This window comes from Onychomys torridus, chromosome 17, assembly GCF_903995425.1.
Source record: "Onychomys torridus chromosome 17, mOncTor1.1, whole genome shotgun sequence".
Taxonomy (NCBI): Eukaryota; Metazoa; Chordata; class Mammalia; order Rodentia; family Cricetidae; genus Onychomys; species Onychomys torridus.
The window spans coordinates 47,781,850-47,805,286 of record NC_050459.1 but is presented as its reverse complement, the minus strand read 5'-3'; the positions used below and the strand labels follow the sequence as shown (position 1 = coordinate 47,805,286).

General features: G+C 36.2%; 1 protein-coding gene and 1 long non-coding RNA gene across 2 annotated transcripts in view; one reads left to right on the top strand and one right to left on the bottom strand.

Annotated features, from left to right (window-relative positions):
- Positions 1 to 23,437, bottom strand: part of Gpm6a (glycoprotein M6A) — a 273,902-nt gene that overhangs the window by 204,738 nt on the left and 45,727 nt on the right. The window lies entirely within an intron of this gene.
- On the top strand, positions 13,126 to 22,642 carry LOC118597730. The gene is made up of 3 exons (XR_004946895.1): positions 13,126 to 13,266; positions 14,496 to 15,041; positions 20,421 to 22,642. It is a non-coding gene; the product is annotated as an uncharacterized LOC118597730 (long non-coding RNA).

Below are 23,437 nucleotides of genomic sequence, written 5' to 3'. Positions count from 1 at the left end.
TAGAAGCCCTTAAGGGATGATTGGGCCATCCTTGCTTACAAAGAGGGGTAAGAAATTTCTAAGAGTCTTCTCTCTTGCCCTTCAGCTTTCAACCATGTGAAATCACAGTGTTTCTTTTGTCCAAGGAATGAATATCAAAGCACCATTTGGGAATTATTTGAAAGCAACCTGCACCAGGTACTGGTATTATTATAGTCATAAATTTTGGTGTTCCTAATCACTAAAATTGAGAAAAATGAAATTTTTTTGTTTATAAATGGTTGTATGTAATAGGTTAAGGCAGCATGAAAAAATAAAAGTATCACAAAGGTATTTTCTCATTTAAAACTGTTGTTGATGAATAAATGATTGTTTAAAATACAAATAATAGAAAAGTATTATGAATTTATACCACATATAGAAATAAAATATGTAACAACAGCACAAGGAAGATGGGATGAAAATGGATTGATTTAAGATTTTTATGCTCTATACACATGATAATAGTATTAAAGAAAGGCTCTACCAAATTAAGGCACAGATTGTGTACTCTAGAGAAAATATTAATACTTTAATGAAAAATTGAAAAGAAAATAAAAAATTAATAAAATAAATTGATCCAAAAGAATTTAGGAAAAAAGTAATAACAAAGAATAGATGGAACATACAGAAAATTGATAAGATGAAAGACTTAAGCCTACCTCTATTGTCAAGTTTTTTTTTAATGATTTATTTATTTTTATTTTATGTGCATTGGTGTTTGGCCTGCATTTATGTCTGTATGAGAGTATCAAATCACTTTGGAAATGGGAATTGAACCTGGCTCCTCTGGAAGAACAGCCAGTGCTCTAATCTGCGAGCTCTCTCTCCAGTCCCCCTACTGTCAATTTTAATACTATTTATGGAGCAAATAAAATACAGATTATCAATTGTATAGAAAAACAACATCCAAGTTCTTCATTAAATAAGCCCTTTCATTATAAGGACACAAGAGTAATAGACTAGAAAAGATGTGTCATAAAAACAACAATTAAAAGAAAGTCAATAATTTTATCAAAAGGTATCAGACACTTACAAAAATAATATATATAAAACACATGAAAATATACTCAACTTCCCAAACTTCAGAGAATACAAATAAAAATAAAGCCACTAAATTCCCTCTGAAATGGTTAAATTACAAAGCTGACAATATTTCTTAGTGAGGATGTTGACTGTCCTATACTACTGCTAGAATTGTTACAGGTTATACAATTAAGAACAGACTAATTAAAAAATGGTTGATTACTCCCCTAACTCTTTTGCCACAATTGCACTACTGAGTATTTCTTACATGCATGTTGTTATTGTAGCTCACAGGGTCCATAGCTGAATAACATTAATAACTATTTTTTCCCTCTGGTAGTGTGTCTAGTGACTTCTAGCTTTATGGCTGAGTTGAGTACTAGGTAGAATTCTTCATGTTCTATGTCATAATATGTAATGTCTTCAGGGATAGGGTCTTTCCCTTGATTTATGGAGGGTAACTGGCAGTTTTCCCCAAAGTTAAATTTGTCCTCCTATGTGATCTAGGAATTGTGCTCTTAGGTGAATAGCAAGTGAAAATGAAAAATTATTTTCAGCACAAGACTTTTACATAATATTCTTCTAAGTTTTATTCATAGCTATCTAAAATGGAAATAACCCATATGTCCATTGGTGTAAATCTATACATTTAAATGTATTCGGCATTTAATTGGACTATAACAATGTAGAGTAACATGTATGAATCTCAAAGGCTATGTGCTGAGAGAAGTTGGATACAAAAGGCACATGTAGTTTACTTAATTTGTGCAGTAGGCAGGACTGATCAATGGTTGAAAGGCTAATCAGGAGTTGGAATGGTCTAGGGTGTGTAACTAGCACAGAGCAAAGGCTTCCAGAGGGTTGACAGAAGCCACTTAGGCTTCACTTGTGTCAAACTTCATTTCCTCTGCCTTTGAGTGTAATTTATAGTAGGAAAATATTTTTTCCATAAAGTTGACTATAAAGAAATTTAATTTTAAAACACTTTTGTAAACCAGTGATTACCAAACTTTGACCAATTAATATGTAATAGGAATTTAGCTCTGAGAAACTGAGAAAACACAGATATACTAATTTTTGTTTATACATCAGACAAACATCTAATTTACATCTTGATTAAAACCTAAATCATTCAATAAAGTTGGTAATTTCAAGATGAAATAAAATGTCACCAAAGTCATTCAAATCTAAAGATATAGAATACATTACACAGACAATATTCTCTATAATTATGAAAAAGGTATCATGCAAATACTAAATACTAAAATTTACATTGTTCAAGGGTATGCACCAATGCTTTGTTCGCAGTTCTAAAATTCATGTGTTCTTTAAAATGCAAATAAAAGTATGATATCAACTTTGTATAAATGCTTGCAGATATTCTTTTCATTAACAGCAGGGCAATAATATAATCTTTAGTTTCTTTCATTCATAATTCTCAAGTTAACATTTATGCTTCCAGGTACAGTGACACATGGTCTAACATTTTTATGCTCACCTATAAGTGTAATTCCACCTTTGAAGTTGGTGCCTAAAACTAGCTAATCATCTATACATATTCGTGTATATAGTAATGCTGAAGTTAAAATATTGTCCCAATGCCATCTGAAGTTCAAAGGTCACAACTTCACATAGGAACCTGAGAGGATATTTAAAACTATTATTTTTAAGAGGAATGATAATCTTCCAATACAAAATTTAGGACCACAGTCATTTCTTGACTCTGCCAATAAGGAGACACCAGTGCTACAATATCCTCCTTTACAGAATGTGACATCAATTCACTCTCCTCAAATTATACATGAAGCCTGAAGGACTTATTACCAACCCTCCACATCTGAGATAATGTAAATTAAAATCTAAAGAAAGATCTGTTAGGAAAAGGTTCATACAAACACACTGTGGAGGGAAGACCAAGTTAATTTAATCTTCCTTTCTAACAATTAAAAACAATCCCCACGTTGACAAACATCACATATAGAAAAAGCTAAAATAAAATAAGGTAAATACTTTCCTCAATAACTTGACTCTCAGTAGACCTACTTAATTTGAATATTGGTGATTACTTCTACAGATATGAATTTAGCTTAAGACAACATAGTAGAAACTATTTTTCTATCTTATGCTAACTCAATACTGTAGATTTGAATTAGATAATTCAACAAATTGTTAAAATGATACTGATAATATTTGTGTCTCAAAGTCTTTACACTGTTTATGATTGTCAGGTAAGTATAACTAAATAGAAGTCCAAATTAGATCTATCACACCTCTGGATTTGGAAAGAGAAACTGAGGAAAAACTTGTATTATCCCAGCAAATGCCATCAGTATAAACCATTGTTGCATTGCCAATGAACCCTGAGGGGGAATAAATCAACATATGTATGCAGCAAATTTCATGCCTGTAATTGCACATCTGGATTATTAGAAATGTGAATGACTTAATAATCTGTGTTCCTGACACAAAATTTGTTATGAAAATTAAGAGAATTTCATCTCAAGTGAGTACAATCAATTAACAGAATGATGCTTACTTGGCTAATTTATGTTTGTGGCTGGGCAAGTTAAAAATACTATGTGAAAGAGCCAATAAATATATCTCCCCAAATTAGAGAGAGGCCACTCTCCAAATAGCTCACTAATTTTAAAAGCTGTTTCAATTAGCAACATAATATACTCATTATATCTGTCCATTAACTGTACTTGAGGTCTACCAGATAGAAAAAAAAATCAGAATAAAAGTCAACTAGAAGACAATATCTAGTTCACAATGAAACATGTATGAGTAGATACATATCCTACACTAGACCTTGAATAGGATGATTTTAAAGAAATACAAGAAAACAATCTTGTCTTAATGGAAATACATTTTTGTTTTTTTAAGTCTAAGTTCTTTAACATTAATGGGTCCATAACACTTGTAATTTGTCAATCATGAGTTTCTCCATAAACAAAAATGAAGCCAGACTTCCTCTAGACAATACATGATATTCCTGGGAAAATACACACACAACACCAAAATCCCTTGTCAGATCAAGTAACGTAAGACTGGTACATTTATTACTTAACAATAGAAATGTATTTTTTGTCTGTGTGACCAGTTTCATCAGTGAATGGAAATACCTGAACTATAAGACATTTTAGAGCAAGAGTGTTCCCCCAAAACACCATATGCTTTCTCAAATAGTATATATATATATATATGGGGGGGGTGTATGTGTGTGTATTCAGGTATGTTTAAAAGCTGCCTCATAAATAATGCCATTTGTGAAAAAAAAATGATAACTAGGGGAATAAGGCTTTAACTCAATGTTAGTATTTCTGTTCGACTTTCTTCCATACTTTCAACCCCAAGAAACACAAAACTATCTTGATTTTTTTAACTTTCTTTTTATTTATTCTTTGTTTGTCTTTCACGTCATGCATCTTGATCCCATTCATTTCTCCGTCCCTTTGTATCCACCCTCTGCCCTTGCAATCTCCCATCCAAAATAAAATAAAATAAAATTTAAGAGAAAAAAAAAGAAAGGGAAAAATCATTCTTGTTGTGGAAGCTGTGGTATGGCATATATCTTTACTGGCAAGTGTTCGTTGCTAAGAGTCAGTATTCTGGTTCGAGGACTCTGCTTTCTGCTACATTGTGGATGCTGGGACCTTTGAGGGTATCCTGTTGTTATCCTCTTGGATATCCTGCTGTTGCCCTGAGTCGTGGAGATTCTTCAGCTTTGGGTCTGTAGGACTGGCCCTTTCACGTGCTCCAGCAGATCACAGATGGTGTGGATGTTGGGGTGGGCCAACTCATAACCCTGGTTCTGGGCCTGGGTATTTGCAGGGATGGTCAGTCCAACAGCTCTCCCTTGTCCTCACCACCAGAGTGAGCTCTCCAGCGTTACCCTGGCTAGTTCATCCCTTACAGAAATGAGCAATGAGTGGGGCCAGTTCTCTGGCCTTCATGCCCTCAGGGTTGGCTCTCCACCACCTACACCAAGGGGACAAGCTCTACTACATTGCCCAGGTGAGGTGCAGTGGCCACTCTCCCAAGTGTTGCAGCTGGTAAGGGGCAGGGACTGCTCTCCCACTCTTACAACCTCAGGGCCAGCTCTCCCACCTGACACAGGTGATGAGAAGGGAGGAGGGCATCTCTCCCTGCCAACACCACCATATTGCAGATGAGGGCTGGGACCAGATCTCCCACACTTACGTTTTGGGGACCGGTTCCCCTGTACCCCTTTTAGTAGGGTCAGCTCTACTGTGCTGCCCAGGTGAGGTACAGGGCTCACTTTTCCGAGTGCTGCAACTGGTAAAAGGGAGGATCAGCTTCTTCGCCTACCAGAGGTGGTAGGGGCAAAGGAGGAGGGCATCTTTCCCTGACCCACACCGCCATATGGCAGATGAGTGAGGCTGAGACCAGCTATCCCACTCTCCCAGCCTCAGGATCAGCTGACCAGCCTCTCTACCAACAACAGGGTCAGCTCTACTGTGCTGCCCAGACAAGGAGCAAGTCCTGCTTTTGTGAGTTCTACAGCTGGTAAAGAGGAGAGTCAGCTCCTTCATCTGTCACAGTTGGCAAGGGGTAGAGATAGGGGGAGAGCAACTCTCCCCTGCCCATGCCTCCACATGACAGGCGAGTAGTGGGGACAGCTCTCTCATGCTCACAACTTTGGGACTGGCTCAGCTCCACCCCGGTCAACAGCGTCAGCTCTGTTGTGCTGCCCAGACTAGGTGCAGGGAAGCTTTCCTGAAAGTAGCAGCTGGTAAGGGGAACGTGGTCAGCTCCCTCTTCAGCTGTAGGTAGGGGAGAGGGAGGAACAAAACTCTTGATATCTTGAATGATAAATGCCTCTAGATATGAGGAAAAGAGATTTGGTAACTTTGTGACAAAAAGTAATGAGACTGTTTTCTCATCAAGCATTTTACTATGGAAGAAGTGCAATGCAATGTGTTTTCACTCGAATAATAATATTATAACATGGTGAATTTGGGTTAAAGGGTAACAGAGGAGTAGAGGTGGGGGGCAGAAGAGATGTAGATGCAATGCTCGTATATGACATTCACATAAACACAAGTAAAATAAAAATGCATGTTAAGTAGTTGTATTCTAAAAATCTATTTTGTGCATGTTTTTCACATTATATAATAGCTTTTTATTTACAAAGTAATAATGAAATGAATAGGAATGTCTATATTTTTATGCCTTCTTTCACCCGATCGGTACACCCAGTATTACTGAAACAGGAGCTAAGATGCTAGATTTTATTCTGCTTCATCTGCTATCTCAATGAATGACACCAGAAGAGACCCTCTATTGACTCTAGTAAGAGTTTCAAATCCATTAATATTTACCAGTGTCTTAGGGTTTCTCTTGCTGTGAAGAGACACCATGACCACCACAACTCTTATAAAGGAAAACATTTCATTGCTGCTGGCTAACACAGTTTCAGAGGTTTAGTCCATTGTTGTCATGGTGAGAAACGTGGTGGCATGTAGGCATACACGGTGCTGGAGAAGGAGTTAAGGGTTCTACATCTTAATCTGCAGGCAGTAGAAGAAGATTGTCACACTAGCTTGAAACTATAAGACCTCAAAGCCTGCCTCCACAGTGACACAGTTCCTCCAACAAGATCACATCTACATCTCCTAATAGTGCCACTTCCAATGGGCTAAGCACTCAAACACATTAGTCTATGGGAGCCATTCCTACTCAAATCACCACAACCAGGGTGTGCTAAATGATCTGCAAGACATTTTAAAAATGGAAAAGGTGCATCCATATTCTGGTACACCAGTTTTAGTGCTCAAATAATGAGTTCTGGTTCAAATGCTTAGTCACAATAATCTAGTCATTTTGACTTCTAGATGATTAACATCTGATTAGGAAAGACTAAATGTACTCTTGACACATTAAGGGCAATATAAATGATATCTCATTTGTAATAATCTTTATCCCTTGAAAATTTGTTTTATCAGTTATTTTAACTCCATCCACATTAGAGATTTTCATTTTGATAACAAATAGCAGATAAATTGCATGTCTAAAATTATGTACACATGTCTTTTTCAGAATATGTGTGAATAAAGTACCAAAAAACAAGCTACAAGCTGTTTGTGGCCTAAGATATGCAATGAATTAATTTTTGCGCTGGCATATACTGTAATTAGAAATGGTTCTGTGCATCATGATTAAACCAGTAACCATGGTAACAAGTGAAGGGAAGGATGAGTGCAAGAGGAGAAAGCCTGAATAAATCAATGATGAGCCATTTTTTAAAAAATCTATTTATTTTCAAAGTCTATAATAACCAGAGCAATCTATAAACTGCCTGTAAATTTTATTATAATTCCATACCATTCATTGGCAATACATTAAAATATATTGTTCCTTTACTGCATCCACACACAGCAGCAGCAGACTGAGCAGATTTGAATTGTTATCGCATTAAGAGAGCATGGAGTTCTTTTAAATTACGATCAAGGGAACACTCTTATAATATATGCATGATTTCAAAAGGCTGCATGAAGGAAATGACAGAACAGAAAATTTAAGCAGGGAATTCAGTTTATAGACCATTCGTCTTTTTGCCACAGATTTCAGCAAAACCACCTGTCTTGTGTGAAGTGATGGATTCTAATTACCAGGCAGCAAATATGAATAAGAAAACAACAAGAAAAAAAGCAATGCATTTCTTGATAGTATGTTCTCTGAGTCCCCTTCACTGTGGTCTTTAGATGCAAATCTACAAGTTTCTACTGCACACACCCCAGTTGGATAACCTTCCTATGTATTTCTGGTCCCAAACTCATGAGGTCATGTTAGAAATAATTAAAGTAGTTTCAAAATTAATTAAAGGTTTAAAAAGTAAGCCTTTTGACTCCCAGGTCAACCTCCAATGCACAGATTATTTACTAGACTTTTCTGGTGAATGCTCCAGAGTCTTGCCCTCCAGTGCAATGCCCACATTCTTAGGCTAGCTCTGATCTCAAAGCTCCTCTGTACCAAACTTACCTGCTAAGTTTGGATAGAACCAATCCCAACTGCACTATGTCTCCAATCTGCCTATCTCTGGCTATACAGACTCTGCACCTGCCTTCCCAGGTGAATTCCCCCATGATATCGCCTGCCACTACTCTTTCTGTACTCCCTAAGCCTAGCTCTACACATGCAGCTACACAAACACATTTTGTTTGTTTTCAAGGGATTTCTTCTCAACTTCAAGGATAAGCATTAATTTAAAGTAAAAAATAAAAAATGAAAAAAAAATTCAAAGCAATGTTACTACCCTAACAACTTCAAATCAAAATTAATCACATGATATTAAAAAGGAACAACTCATTCTAATCAAGGGCACAGTTAACCAAAGAAGGTATTACTATCCTAAGTATAAACCAAACATTGGCACACCATTTCATAAAAAACATTTTACCAGACTTCAAGACACAGATTAACTCAAACTCATTAACAGTAGGTGTTTTCAACAAACTAGTATCTCAAACAGATAAGTCATCTGAATAAGAACATAAACATAAATATCTTAATTAAGGCACTATACATGAAACAGGTCTAACAGATCTACAGACTATTCAACCCAACTCAAAGATACATATTCCACTCAGCAGTCCATGGAAGCTTTTCTAAAATGAATCCCATACTAGAACACACACACACACACACACACACACACACACACACACACACAAATCCTAACAAGTTTAGGAAAATTGAAATAACTCAATGTATACTATATGGCTATAATGCCTTGAAGTTTAAAATTAACAGACAACAAATTGCTTGATTTCATGCAAAATGCAATAATACATTATTGAATGATGACTGAGTGAAAGAAGAAATGCATTTTTTAAAAATCTTGGAATAATGGAAAATGAAAACACAATGCAACAAAATCACAGGGACAAATTAAAAGCAGTTCTAAGAAGGAAAGTTTTAATTCTAAGCATCCACATTAAAAAAAAATCAGGAAGAGCTCGCTTATGTAGCAATTTCCTCTGGGAATAAAATACTCCATCCTGCAGGGAAGCTCTTTAAGACTCAGCATGTCAAAATAGGAGGTGGAACAACAGGATGTTCTAAGGAGAGGTGGAACATGTCCTGCAGGGAAGCTGTTGAATCTTAGAAGAAAACAACTAAATAGCTTCAGGAAGTCACCTAAACTGGTAAGTTTCACTAGGCCCCTCATTGCCCAAGCATATTTAAGCAGCAATTGCTGCTAAGACATACTCTCAGAGGAGATGCTCGGCCTAGAAGAGACTCAGGCTAGGGGAGATCTCACAAAGAAACACAGAGCAGGGAAGCTAGCCACATAGAAGAAGCAGAGATCAGCAGTTACCTAGATGAGCTTCAGAGCAACAGAGTTACCTGTATGAGACAGTCTCCCACCTACAAACTGCCTGGAAATTATGTGATGAACTTCAGGTTTCCATCTTTTGTGAGCAGTAACCCATTCTTTGGTGGGCTTTTGACTCATTTCTGCTTCAGTAAATAACCTCTCAGCTGCATTCCTATGAGTAACCCCAATAAAACTCACTCAATTACCAAGGTTGTGGTATCCTCATTTTTTTTTTTTGGTGCATTTTTGTTTCCATGTCTAGAGTGACTAGATACTTGCTCTTGTTTCCCCAGGAATATCACAGAACAAGCACAGAAAATTACTTAATGATGCCATTCAAGAATCTGGAAAATAAAATCAAGCCTAACTCTTAGACAGTAGATGGGGGGGGGGAGATAAAATGCAGAGCAGAACTTGGTCCAAATAGAAACAGGAAAAAAAAAAAAGAGTCAACAGATTTGAGAACAGCTTCATTGAAAGAAACAAGATCAACAGACCCAATTAACCCAATTAACTGGAAGAAAGATGTAACCCAAATTAACAAAACTGGTGATACCTATGGAAACACTGAAAAAAAAAACACTAAAGAAAGTCAGGGCATTATAAAGAGACACTTTAAAAACTTATATTCCATTAAGTTAGAAATCTAAAAGAAACGGGAAATTTTCTAGATTCGTCCAAATCACCAAAGTCAGACAAAGATAAGATCAACAATCTAAGCAGACCCATAACAAACAAAAAGATAAAAACAATAATTAAAAGTCTTTCAACAGAAAATGCCCAGACCCAGACTGATTCACAGCAGATATCTACCAGATTTTCAAAGAAGAACTACAACCAATACTTCTTAAATTATTTTTTAAAAGATAGAATAAAAGAAGGGAGAAAGAGAAAGAGCGCTTCTAAACACCTATGAATCCCATATTAATCCAATACCAAAACCAAATATAAACACAACATCAATAACAACAGAAGAAAAGAAAAGAAAGAGACAAACAGAAAATACTTGAGGCCAATACCCCTGATGAACCCAGATACAAAATTTCTCACTAAAGTTCTAACAAAAAGAATACAGGGATATATCAAAAAGAATATCCACCAATAATACTCTAGACATCTGTTAGGTCCATTAAATATCATGTAATTTAATTCCAGTGTGATGAAAATTTGATTCCAATGTTTCTTTATTGTTGTTAGTTTTCAAATACATTTTAATGAAAACAGAATTATATCACTTTTTAACCTTCCTTTTTCTCCCTCAAGACCCTTCAGGTATCCTACCTCCAACATCTCCCAAGCCCCCAAACTCTCAAATTGATAGCCTCTTTTTCTTTATATATGTCTCCACCACTATCAAGCTGGCTTTCTTGAGAACAACTCATCATTGGGAGCCTCACCTCAATTGATACATCTACTGTTGTATATACTACTGTTCAGCTCCTACACATAAAGTTCAGGGAACACTGAAAGAGAGAGCTGAAAGTTGTAAGAGCCAGAAGCCAAAGTGAGGCAAAATTGCAAATTGCTTCCATAAAAATATCAAAAATATGGTCACCTAACTGGGGTCAGTTTAACAACAACAGAAGTTGATATGCCAATATAGATAGTGGAAATCTCACAAGGCCCCATGCCTAGCTGAAGAACTACAGACAATCAACATCTGCTGAAAGATGTCCTCCAGAGATGAGCCCTCTGATTGGTTATGTAGTCAGCTCTAAATTCAGACATATAAATAACACTAAATGGACTCAGTAACTCTGTGTGTGTGTGTGTGTGTGTGTGTGTGTGTGTGTGTGTGTGTGTGTGTAACAAATAAATGATTAACTAAGAAGTCATAAGTTTCAAAGAGAACTAAGTAGACACAGAAGAAGTTAGAGAGAGAGAGAGCAAGGGATGGAAATGACATAATACAGTACTCATTTATGAGCTACTAAAAATTATCACTAATTTATATTAAAAGTAAGCCACTAATAGGCAGTTAATTTTTTGTTTTCTGATTGTTTATTGAGGCTAGAAGATGGTATGATGAGGCAACATTTATTTGTGTTTATGGAACACAAGACAAAATGGAATAATATAAATATTAGTTAAAAATCCTTTAATTTGCCAGGTGGTGGTGGTGCATGCCTCTAATCCCAGCACTTGAGAGGCAGAGGCAGGCAGATCTCTGTGAGTTAGAGGCCATTATGGCCCACACAGCAAGATCAGGACAGACACCAGAACTACACAGAGAAACCTTGTCTCGAAAAAAACAAAACAAAAACAAAAAAAAATTTTTTTTTAAATCATTGTCTAAGTTATTACACAGATATAGGAAGCTGAATATCACTGCAAATAAAATCATATTTAATTAATTAAAGAAGGCAGAAAACATTATTACATATTAGAAAAATGTTTCACTGAACATTTCCCTCTTGTTTAATGAATTAATGGAAGAAACTGTGAATAAAGAATTGTTAAATTCTTACAGCTTCATCTGAATGCAAAGTTAATGAGGATGTTAATTTTTTTCCAACATGGAGAGATGAATCTCAACAAACACAGAGCACCAAAACGACTTAGCATTTCAGAAAATCTATTAAACAAATGATACCTATTCATTAATGTTTACATCCCCTTCCATTTATTCACTCATGTGTCAACCAATCTTGAACAGCAAATACATGTTTTACTTCTGGCAAAGCAACCATGGATAAGTACAAATCTGCCTCACAAAACTTCCTATTTTTGTGAAACATTCTTGCAAGAAACTAATAAACATTAAACAACATTAAAATTTAAATTGTGGTAAGAGTTCTGTAGTAAAACACTGGGCAAAGTGATGAAAACACCTCATAAAACCTATTATTAATTTGGCCAGAAAAGATCTCTCTGAGCTGCTGCAGATGCTGTGAATGTGTTGCTCTGATTGATTGATTGATTGATTGATTGATTGATTGATAAATAAAATGCTGATTGGCCAGTATCCAGGCAGGAAGTATAGTACAAGTGGGATAAGCAGAGAAGAGAATTCTGGGAACAGGAAGGCTGAGTCAAGAGTCACCTGCCAGAGACAGAGGAAGCATGATGTGAAAGTACTGACTGGTAAGCCACAAGCCACATGGCAACTTACAGATGGATAGAAATGGGTTAATTTAAGATATAAGAACTGGATAGCGAGAAGCCTGAGCCAATAGGCCAAACAGTTAAAATAATATAAGCGTCTGTGTGTTTATTTGGGTCTGAGTGGCTTCAGCCTGGGCGGGACTGGAGATAACTCCAGCAACACTGAGCTATGTGATGATGTCTGCAAAGAGATGGATGGCCCACAGGGTACAGCAACATGATGCATAGCATGCCAAAAATAGGGCCTATGGAGGGCAAACACAGAGGCTGGGAGATAAAGATGGTGGCATGCAGGACACAGAACCAAGGCAGAAGGGAATCCAAGAAAAGCTTCAGAATGGCAGAAGACAGACATCAGCAACCCCAGGAGGCCGTGCGAGAGGAGTGGATTTTTGAAAGTGTATCTACCCTTCAACCAGTTTCTTCCTTCTTGAGATGCTTTCTTAAAAGGTGCCTTTTAGAAAGATCAATGATATCCCTGGGAGGCCTGTTCTTTCCTAAAGTTGGAAACGGAGAGGAGTGGATCTGGGGGAGGATGTGGATCGGGGTGGGAGTCAGAGGGGGACATAGATATGGGGGCGGGGAGGACTGGAAGAGTGGAAGCAGGGCAAACTGTGCTTGGGATGTATTGTATGAGAGGAGAATAAATTTACAAAAGAGAAACACCAAATGTGCTTACTCACATAGAAGCTCTGCTCAGCTTCCTGTGAGGGAGCCACCAACAGAGACGACTGCTGGACGAGAAGCCAGATCCAAAAATCAGGAAAAAACAAGTAAGCGACTAGTATTAAATCTGCTTCATATGTGTGCGTAAGTGGGGAGCGTATGGTTCCATTGTTCCTCCTGAGCCTTAGGCATCTTGAGCTCTGTCTTCTCTGAAATCCACTAGGTATGATCACACATGGTATCATCTAATTTTCAAAGAAACTTAGTGTCACAGTGTAAATTTAAAATACAACTGGATAGTTTTTCCGTATACCAAGATACTGGTGGTATCTCAGTATTTCAGAATATTTGTTCTTTTTAAATTGTTTCATTTTCATCTGAACCTTTGAAATTTTGCATGTGATATCCACAGCAACCACTAGAGGGAAAACTTCTACTGAAGGAAGTAATTTTAAAATGTTTACTTGTTTTATAAGCTTCAAAATTAAAAAAAAAAGAAACAGTGCATTTTCAAATTATTCCAAATATCTTCTAGCATTTGTATTATTATATATATTTCGCAAAGGCTTTTATAGCCATAGCCTCATTTGTTTTACAAAATGAATGGCTAGTGCAGCAGACCTTATCATACCATAGTAATAATGAGCATATATTATTTGTATAAAATATAAATTGTTTAACCAAAGACATCTAACAGCTTCATTGCTCAGTATTACAACTGAGGAATGAGTGTTTTTTTTTTTTTTTCAAGTGCACTGTATTTTCTATTCTATTTAGCAGGTTTTAATTTTCTTTTGTTTTATTGGTGGATTTTTATGTTTCTAGAACAAACAAAAAGTATTGACTGAGCTTCTCATCATATCATATATTTTTCTGAAAATCTTTTGTACATAATACACATTTGAGTAACTGCTAAGTGTATGAGTACATTAATATAGGATATTAAATAATTAATATGGATAGGAAGAATGGAGCTGTGCCCTTTCTTGGCAACACTATTGCTAACATAGATGAACCTTGTGTTTGGGGTCACTGTTAACTTCCCAACTGCACCTGTTTCAAAGTTAGTAACCATAGGAGTGCCTAAAGCAATTACTGTGAAAAGAGGTTATTCTCTGTTATTCCTTCTCATAGTATCCTCATGCTGTGGACTAAATATTTATGCAGCCCCTCACTTATATGTTGGTGTTATATTTCCCATTGTGGCAATAAAAGGTGCCAGAATTTGGGGATGTATATAATTAAGCCAAGAATGTGATGTGTAGGCATGAATAGAATATGTTATCTCGTGTGAAAAACATCAGTAAAATGATTTTTCATTGTGTCTGCTATGTAGGATGTAATGAGAAGACAACCATCTGGAAGAGGGAAGTCATCATAAGCCAGGCTACACTAGCCTCTTGGTCTCAGAAGCCTAGACCACAGAATTGTGATAATGAAGCCTAGTCAGTCCACAGAGCTGTGAGAATGAAGCCTAGTCCACAGAACTGTGAGAATGAAGCCTAGTCCACAGAACTGTGAGAATGAAGCCTAGTCCACAGAACTGTGAGAATGAAGCCTAGTCTACAGAGCTGTGAGAATGAAGCCTAGTCTACAGAGCTGTGAGAATTAGGTATCTGCTGATTATGTCACCCAGACTCTGGTTGGATTTAGCTATAAATTCTTTCAGGTGTTAACTTCCTCAGACTACTAGGCCTTTTGTTGTTGTTCTTCCACAAAGCTGCCTTTGGTGACCTAAGGCTAGGAATGAGGCTCTGGAAATCGCTTCCCCACAATGAAACCCCTTGCTATACAGCTCAGGAACCAGGCAGCAGCAACTAAAGTGAGCTCCAATTCAAAATTCCACATGAATGACCCTAACATAGCTTGACAGATTTTCAAAGTAAGTACTCGGTAAAAGCAATTACTAATGGATAATATGATTACAAAGAGTTTGTCCTTCTTTTTTGCTTGTCTGTATATTCTCTTGTTTATAATGAGAGGGTTGGGGATTTAGCTCAGTGGTAGAGTGCTTGCCTAGTAAGCACAAGTCCCTGGGTTCGATCCTCAGCTCCAAAAAAAAAGAAAGAAATGAAAAATGATGCTTCTTTAAAATTAAAAGTCCAGGGATATAAATTGTTTTATAGCTCACCTTAAAATTGCATTTAAGTGTGCTTGGCAGACATTTTGTATAAACATAGTTGTTTGTCTTCGATTTGAGAAATGAATTCATTAGGCGCTATCAAACTGAGTGGTACCTAGCACTCCCTCTCTCTTCCTATCCAGACTTGGCCTCAGAAAGGAATGCCTTGGAACCAATAAAGAAATGAGGGTGTACTTGTTAGCTGATTCTCCTAGAATACATCAGCAATTTGATTTTAAACGCAGGAGGAAGATTAATTCAAGACGATAGTCCTCAACAGTAACTTTTCATTCTCCAGATTCAGAACATTCCTGGAAGAGGTGGTATTGTACACAGCTTGCTTTAAAATTATTTGATTTCCTGTATTAAGATAGTTGGATGAAATAAAAACTAGAAGACTTTTGTAGGTATCTTATAAGAAAAATATCTAGAGCTTTTACAAATCTCTACACAAAATAAAATTCTTATTATTAAAACAATATATAAGCACAAATAATTTAGTTAAGAAAAGAAGGAAAAACCTCATTGAAAAAATCTTAGAGCGTACAAAATTTAGCATTAAGAAAAGCAATTTATTTTATAATAGAAACAAGGGTGGGATTCAATATGTTGTGACAAATATAGTAATGTATTAGCTTTATATAATATTTTGATATTTTACAAATGCATGTACCTAATTATACTAGAAGAAAAAATAGTAAAATGGTATTTGTTGAAAAATTCTGGACATTCCAATGAGATATAGTAAGTTTTTAAAGATTTATAATCTTTTTTTTTTTTTTTTTTTTTTTTTTTAGGTTTTTCGAGATGGGGTTTCTATGTAGCTTTGCACCTTTCCTGGATCTCACTCTGTAGACCAGGCTGACCTCGAACTCGTAGAGATCTGCCTGCCTTGCCTCCTAGAGTGCTGGGATTAAAGGCATATGCCACTACCGCCCAGTTTATATTCATTTTAAAGAGTTTATAAAAGCTAAAATGAATTACAAGTGTCCTTGACACAAGACAAAAAAAAATTACAAACATGTAACAATATGCCCTATAAAAGAAGTAATTTTGCAATATTAAAATTAACATATAATACTTTATTATTTTATATGGATTGTTAACTGGGAAACTGAACAGAAGACAAAGCATTACCAATTATTTGTTCTCTGAATACAGAACTGAAGATGGAGATCAAATATTACAAATAGGTAGTGATGACCATGATGTCCAAACCATGAGGCCCTAGTCAGATGGGAAAGGAATGCAACAGAGTTGCAAAGGAAATGGCCCTTTTCTGGAATGTACCTTAACTAATCAACTAACTTCCTGAAGCACCAATGTCCTTAATTAGAAAGGGGCAGATATACATGGAGAATAAGTAGAAATTGATGACAGCTATGAATCAATTACAGGTATTTTCTAAGGGGGAAAAAAAGTACCCAGTTCCCCTAATAAAACATGCACCTTTATATAAATCAAGGTTTACCTGAGAGAAATTAGTAAAATACTTCTTAATATGAGAGTTAAATCATTGGAGCTAAAATATCATGACAGCAAATTTTTAAGTCAAAGGGAATATAATTGTTTTCTTTTGCATATTTGTTGTTAGTACAATAAAGTTAGATGACAGGAATCCGAGCATTGGGAATCTGAAAGCATAATGGATTTTCACAGATGACTTTAGCATAAAGCAATAGATGCAAAATGGATGCCCCCTAAGGAACTGAGTGGAGGTGACATTCACTTATTTCCTTAGCTATTCATTGTGACTAAGGAGCTGAGGCTACATGGTAGCCTCTGCCTTTTCAGTATAAGAATGGTTCTAAGAAAAAAATTACAACTATCCAATCCAAGGATCATGCAACTAGAAATATTAGGGAGTGTTAATCACTTCACACATTCCACATATATTTTTCTTGCATGAAAATATTTGTATAAGTAGCTTCCCAGCAACCATGAGATCATGTATTAAACAGATAAGTAGCGGGGTGTGGTAATTCTCATTTGGAATACCAGCATTGAAGAGACAAGACAGGAAGAATTTCTTGAGTTTGGATAGAGCCTGGGCTATATGGTGAGTTCAAAACTAGCTTGGGCTAAGAGAGGGAAGGGGGATAAATAACACTAAGGATATTTGAAAAAGCCATAAATAATCATATTTTATATTTACCTAAAATTACATATAATGCATGTAAATGTTTATGTATACATATATATGTAGTTTAAAAGAAGCTATGCCTCTTGGGGGTGATAATTCTTTCCCCAAGAGCCATAGATTGTCTTACAAAAACCATACTATTAGGCAAGATAAACTTCCTTTCAAATTTTTGGTGGGGGAGTCCAAGAGAATCCCAAACAATATGGGCCGTTGTGTGTTTTCCTTGGTTGCCTCCTAGAAATTGAAGTTAAGTCACTATTGCTGAAGACACCATGCACTCTGGACAGAGGACTTAGAAGAATATAGCTGGATCTCACCTAAAAGTCTAAAAGTCCCCACCCAGAGGACTAGCTTCTAGTACTGGAGGGTGTTATGCAAGCTGCTAAGGGAGAGAAGCAATCAGTAGTCCCAGCTAGTTGTAATACATATGAACCACAACAATGTCCAGAACTGAAAGATACCCCTGAAGATGTAATGATACTTGTATCTTGATGATAATTGTGGTGGTTTGAAAGAAAATGGCCCCCAAAAGGGAATGGCACTCTTAGGAGGTGTAGCCTTAATGGAGTAGGTATGGTCTTGTTAACACACACCATCATCTTATCTTTAATTAATTGTAGCTCTTATCTTTCATCAAAGAAACTTCTCTTTGTAGCAGATGGGGAGCACTACAGAAAGCCACAACTAGTCCAAAATGTAAAGAACAACTGATCTTGGAACACTCACCCCCCCACTGAGACAGCTACAGCGGAAGCTCGAACACAAGGTTCAGGGAACAACACGAAAGAGGGACAGAGAGATTGGAAGAGTCGGAGAACCAGAAAATCTGTTTGGAGATTGCACCTCCTAGAAATGACACAGAAGCTTCACACATGGTATCCTAACAATATGGCTGCCTAAAGAAGACCTGAAGAAACACACCACCAACCACCTTGCTAACGTGTAACATACAGCCCAGCCATAGACAAAGAATTCAGCCATGAAAGAATGCTGAGAGCAAGACTGGGAGGAACATTCCTCCCTTGGGATGAGCTCCCTAACTGGTTATCTAATACCAAGTAGTCAGTCCTGAAAAATGTATATAAACAAGCATCTCTGAAAGGACTCAACAGGTTTATTTATATACTTATGCACATGTGTGCATGCGGTTGCTCTTCCACAGGACATGGGTTCAATTTCCAGCACTCATGTTTCCTCAGAGCTAACTATAACTCTGATGCCTTCTTCTGACTCTTATGGGTAGCAGACATACAAGTAGGGCATAAACACACATGCAAGCAGACCATGCATATACACAAAAGAAAAATTTAAATTAATAATATATAAATATAAATAAATGACCCGCCATCTTATTCACTAGTAAGTGCAATACTGCTGTTGTATGATGGACAAAAGGCTGGAGAGATAGCTCAAATGTTAAGAGCACTGGCTGATCTTTCAGAGGACCCAGGTTCAGTTCTCAGCACCCATACAGCAGCTCACTGCCATCTGTAACTCCAGTCCCAGGAAATCTAATGCATGATGGACAAAGAGTAAATAAATCACCTTGTAACAAGACTTGCACAACAGGAAGATTCTGATCCCCCTCCACCAAGAATAGAGCATGCTTTTAAAATAGCTATCATCCTAAATTGTGTAAAATAAAAGGACTATCAAAAGTAGACAAATTTCTTCTACATTAAAATAGTCCCTGGATTATAGTTTTTTGGTGACAAACCTCTACATATACTCTGTTGAAATTCATGACAATTCGCACAGAGAAATAGTCTCAAGAAGCAATAATCTGTGCAATAGATGAAAATGGCTCAGGAGAAAGAAATTCCAGAAACCCTTCATGCTACATATCTTAAAATAGATACATATCTTAAAATAGATATGTAGCATGAAGGGTTAGGACTATGCAGCCAATTGTCTGCAAAGCTATTTATGCCAGATATTTCCCTTAACTCTCATTATTCTTAGTTGATATCGTATCTTTGGCTTTTTTTTTTTATTATGATGCACTGTACGGCTTTGAGGCCAATGGGACACATGGAAGACTTGTGCCGTATATTCTACCACAGTGACTGTTAAAATGGAATTTGAATGTTAACCCAATTGTCTTTTCAAACATTATTTAGCAGTCATCACAAACACTGGCAACCTAGATCTTTTGATGAGGTAAATTTGTCCAGTTGTCTCCTTAGATCATTCTTCTCTCACTCAGAGATACCTTTCTTTTCCTAAAGAGTGATGTCTAGAGCTGCCCTAGCTAACTAGACCCATAATAGCATATGGAGCTGTTTAAATTAGAAACAATTAAAATAGAATGAAACTTCAAATGCATTTTTTTTGGTTCTGCTGTCCACCTTTGAAGTCTTTAAGTGTTTAATGCCTACTTTAGACCCAGGCTCTGATAACTAGCAGAAGAAATATAGGCTGTTGTTTTTTTATCAATCAGCTCACAAAGTTCCTTTGGGCAACACTGTTCTAACAGTTATATATGTAGTCCATGTCGCTGAGTAACCTCACTGCCAACCATGGCTCAAACACTCCATCACTGTAGAAGCTGAAGCATGCCTCACCTTTTCTTGTCACAAGTCCCTCACTTGTAAGGGTGATGGAACAAAACCAAATGCAATTAAAATGCATAAGGAGCACGTAGACTAATGACGAGCAATCAGTAAAGCCATCCTAAGTGTGACTGATTGTTGATTTTACTAGAAGAGGCCATGAAAGCCGTAGAAAGACCTAGAGATTATTAAATCTGAGATGGTAAATTGAGTCATCGCTAGAAAGAGGGAGGGACATGATGTTGTCCTTTCTTCAAGCCAAGAAAGAATGGTTGTATCTTTCTGTCTTCTGAGACCATTGTCATTCAATAAATTAGTTCCTAAAAACAAACCTGGCCTTTGTAATTCAACTGTCTTCCAATCACCACAGCTTAGAGAACTTCTTATCCCCATATTTATTTAAGACTTAAAAATTATTTGAACTTGTTATTTTTGTTTTACTAGGAAAGGAGCAACACATTCCTGGCTGTCTGACAGCAAACAGCAAAATCTTCTCATATCTACAAAAAGAGAGATAAGGACTGAAGTCAATTATGAGGCATGCTGAGAAAGTGCTTTAGAAGATAAGAGGGCCTGAAAGTGTTTGAGTGAAGAGAGCATGTGAAGAGATAATAGTCACTAAACAAATTCATCACCCTACATTGAAAATCTGAGATGAATTCCACACTCTTTCTTACAAAAGAGTCGGAGAGGTAAAGTTAAATCACCCTTTGTTTCAAAACACAATACCCAGAAGTTAAATGAATACCTTGAATTTTACCATGACTAGACAAAGCCTACATGTGACATCAGTACTTTTCAGACAAAAGCTGGGAATGACCCTTCCACTTATACCAATCAGATGAAAACTTTTGCTCTTCCTGGAGGCCACAGGAGAAGGGAAATACATTTATTTAACTCATTTGAAGAAGTAGCTAATTTCATTGGTTTGGGTCCTTTGCTTTTCTCAAACTATTCCATGAAAATAGAGAACATATTTTAAAAATTACAAAATGATAGCCTTATGGAACCACAAGACCAAGTTGCAAACCCCAACTGTACAACTTATTAGCTCTTAACTTGAAACAAAAGGAGTAACAATAATAGCAGCAGTAAATTCCTGGGATTTTTAAAAATGTGTAAGTAAATGACTATATCAAGAAATAAAAAACATGTCTTTGTACATGTACTGAAATGCAAAGTTTGCTGTAATATGTTTTGGTCAGCACAGAGGTAAGGTAAAATCTTCTCATGCATATTTTATTTTGAAATTTTCAATTTAGAAAAAAAAAACTGTATTGAATATATAACATACTTCTGGTTTGCATCATTATTAAAGCATCTGGTCCTGCTCTTGACCAGTCATAAGGAAGTGCTTTGTACCAAGCAATTGTTCAGATGTGCAATGTAAAACCCTGCAACTTCGTAACAATAACAAGTGCAAAAATGCTTAACAAAAGAAAAATACTGATGAGTCTGTTTCCATTAGCATGAAGAGAAACCTACCATTCCTGGAAGTCCACTCTTTAATATCAGACATCTGGGGAGTTTGGATGGACCCACACAGGCATGTGCTTGGCTTGGGTGACCTCTAATATGTTCCTTTTCTAGTTCTGCCTATGGTGTCACTTAGCTCAGCTTCCAGGGGAACATTTTCATCTGGAAAACCGACAAATGTGTCCTCTCTTCCTATTTCCACATTCCTCAGAGACTAGCTGACAAGTATCACGTTCATTGGGTTTACACTAAATGAATGCTCCATAGAATGTTACTAAATGAGATGTCATCAAACTGAGTGAACATTTATCTTGCAAAATCTAGTGTCTTTCTCTCTATAGTATAAGGATATTTATGACATTGGTCTGCAAGTTTTAAAACTTTCTAGTTTTTGAAGAAATATTTGGGAAATTTCTTTCTGATAGATCAGGAAGATGCATGCTCCAGCATGTATTATTTGTCTTTTAGGAAACAGGCCTTCATTTTCGAAGTTATTTGTAATCCACTAAAAATAAATATAGAACTTGATATATGTTCTGCTTAAGAATTTTCACCCAATTTCACCTTATTGTTCTAATTTTTCTGTAGCTCGATTTCCTGTCATTTTAAGAATCTTAGCTTTTATTTGTTCATATTTTAAGATTTATATATACATATGTTACTAAACTTTTATCCTAATTTAAATGATATTTATCTGCTAAAACTATACTCTGTCCAATTCTATTTCTTGATCACATACAAATGTTTAATTAGTTAGGCACAAACTTTAAATAAAGTTTTAAATCAGTTGAAATTTACTCAGAAGTTTTCAGTCAGCCAAACTCAGTTGACAGGTACAGAAGAAACTGCAAGAATCCTTCTAATCCTTCTTCTGATCTTAAGTTTTCAGTGTTGGTTTCAATTAGACACCATGTTCCTAAAAATAGTTAAGTAATTTTAATCCAAACTATATTTCAAGAAAGCAAAACATGTACTTATGGGAAAAAGAAAAAGTGAGGACCATTTTACAAAAGGAACCATGTAATGCTATTTGTTATTTTCTAACATGAGCATCAAAATGAAATAAATCATATAATCTACTGCTGTACATGTAAGAGGGAATTAGTTCGCAATATTTTTAGTGGGGAGAATATATAAAAATTATAATGCCACCGACAGAAATTATAGTGGTTTTTTTTGTGGTTTTTCGAGACAGGGTTTCTCTGTAGCTTTGGAGGCTACACTGGAACTTGCTTTGTAGCCCAGGCTGGCCTCAAAATCACAGAGATCCACCTGCCTCTGCCTCCCGAGTGCTGGGATTACAGGCATGTGCCACCACCGCCTGGCTGAAATTATAGCTCTTAATAAAAAATTAACTCTATTAAAATACAGATAATATTTAAGTTAGAGAAGCTCTGATCCACTCATTATTAAGGTGAAAACATCATAAATCAAGATTCATTTAAGAAATCTAACCAATCAAATATCATAGCTCACTCATTCAAACACTGTGAGTAAAAAGGCAGTACATCATAGAGTTTGACACCACAGTTGTCTGACTGGGAACTGCAGTTCTTTTAGGAAAAATCAGAGTTCACGGTGTGGTTTCTACTCAGTGAGATGGCAGATTACACAGCTACTCTGATGTCTTATGTCTAAAGAAAAGACTTGGGCAAGTACAATTTCTGTTTTTGCTGATTCCATGGTGATATGAATAGTAAAAGCATTTTATTTGTTATTCCTTAAAGAATAGGAAAATAATAAGTATAAAACTATGAAAACAGCTCTCTAGCAACTTTTGAATGCCAACTCTACATCTTGGATAAGGACAAATAAAGTCTGTAACACATCTCAGAACATACCAATAACTGAAAATTCCCATGCTGGATTTAGCAGTCAATCCTTTAGAACACCTGACAATCTTGTACACACAAATATTGAAACTATCACCAAAATATGTTTGTGAGGAAATTTCTTCATAATGCCACATTAGTAAGTGGGTACAA